Source organism: Bison bison, unplaced genomic scaffold (assembly GCF_000754665.1).
Source record: "Bison bison bison isolate TAMUID 2011002044 unplaced genomic scaffold, Bison_UMD1.0 scf7180017863421, whole genome shotgun sequence".
NCBI classification, from domain to species: domain Eukaryota; kingdom Metazoa; phylum Chordata; class Mammalia; order Artiodactyla; family Bovidae; genus Bison; species Bison bison.
The window spans coordinates 4,094-5,656 of NW_011493993.1; the positions used below are offsets into that span (position 1 = coordinate 4,094).

General features: G+C 44.0%; 1 long non-coding RNA gene across 1 annotated transcript in view; it reads right to left on the bottom strand.

Annotated features, from left to right (window-relative positions):
* Nucleotides 1–1,454, bottom strand: part of LOC104983828 — a 5,070-nt gene extending 3,616 nt beyond the window's left edge. The window contains exons 1-2 of the long non-coding RNA XR_824684.1: nucleotides 1,440–1,454; nucleotides 675–1,203 (exon numbers count right to left, since the gene is read on the bottom strand). This is a non-coding gene — a long non-coding RNA (uncharacterized LOC104983828). The remainder of the gene's footprint in view (nucleotides 1–674; nucleotides 1,204–1,439) is intronic.
* Nucleotides 1,455–1,563: the final 109 nt, after the last annotated feature.

Genomic DNA, 1,563 nt, shown 5'->3' on the forward strand with positions numbered 1-1,563 from the left:
ACATATAATTCATGTAAATATGATCTATCGTTCTTTTACTACTCTAAAACCCATTTTCACATGAAGGTTATATGTTGCCATGTGAGAAAGTCTTCAAGATGAACATGAAAAGAGGGACATGACACTGCAAAAATAACTAGAGGCCTTTTTGTGTGCATATTCACATAAATCACAGAGATAAAAATTTAGAAGGAAACACCAAATTATATAGGAGCATTATAACTGAGATTTTAAAAATTACATTTCTTTTTTATGGTTTTAAATTAATATTAATCTCATCTGGATTGTAGTCTGTTGACTACAGTCTACCTCGTCTTTTGGAAACTTTAAGAAGGGCACTTAATTTCCCTGGCCATCATTTATCCAAGGGGAGGGGGGGAATCTGACTACCATATAACGTTTCTAGGGAATTGAATAAGATCATGTTTGCATGGTATGTCTACAAACTGTTCCATAAATATCACCCAAACCCACATACTTCTTCCCAGAAGCTGTTACTTTTTCTGACACACCAGCTATTAACAAGAAGTTTCCAAATCACGCCACATTTACGCACCAATTCAGAACAAAAGCCTGTCCTTATCCAGGGAAAAGTTCTTACAGAATCAGGACACTGCTCCGTACATGGTACATGCCTGATACAGATTTCTCAAAGGCAACCACTTCCTTTTCACCTGATATAACTCTCAGCACTCAGAAATTCTTATCCACATCCAACGTTTTGGTTCATCCGCTTCAGTGAGGAGACAGGAGCCAGGCGTCTCAGAGCAGTGATCCTCCTTGGCTTTCACCTGTAACAATGTCTTCCCACTCAGTCTCTGTGGAGATCCCCGCCAGAAACAAGAGGCAGAAGATCATTCCAGAAGATGACACGTATCTTCTGGCTACTGTGGTCTTGAAAAGTGTGCTTATTGGTCTGATCCCCAACCTGCTGAGCTGAGAGTCTTAACTGAACCCACACACCAAGCTGCGCTTCGGTGGCTGGGTGTGGGGAGTCCCTCCTCCCAGGTCCCGTGTTTGGCAGAGTGCCCCCCTGAGGCTCGTTTTTTTCCAGAGGTCTGAGCTGCTTTCTGATCCCACAGGTCCTTCCAATCCACCCAGTCCTCAGCAACTCTGAACTGTGAGATCCTGGAGGCAGGATCCAGGAGGCAGGATCTCCTGGAGCAGGAGAGCCTGCTGCGCTCTCTCCATTTTCATGAATACCTGCCGCAAAGCAAGAGAGGGCGACTGTTTGAACAGAGATGTAGAGAATCAGAGCTCTTTTGTTAACCATAAGAAATTACGAACTTGGAAAGACTTAAAGGGCCTAGAAAGTACCCCACCCCCCACCCTCACCTTTAGGATAAGTTCGGTAAACCTCAAATGGAAGAAACAGAAGGAGAACCACTCCCCAGACATATCATAATTAAACGATTAAAAATCCCAGATAGACAGATAACCTTAAAGGAAGCCACAAGAAAAGCACGTGTGACATGTAAGGGAACAGAGGTGCACACAGTGGCTGGCTTTCAGAAGGTGCGCGAGGTCGGGAAGACAGTGGTGTCAGTGAGTCCAGTCTTACAC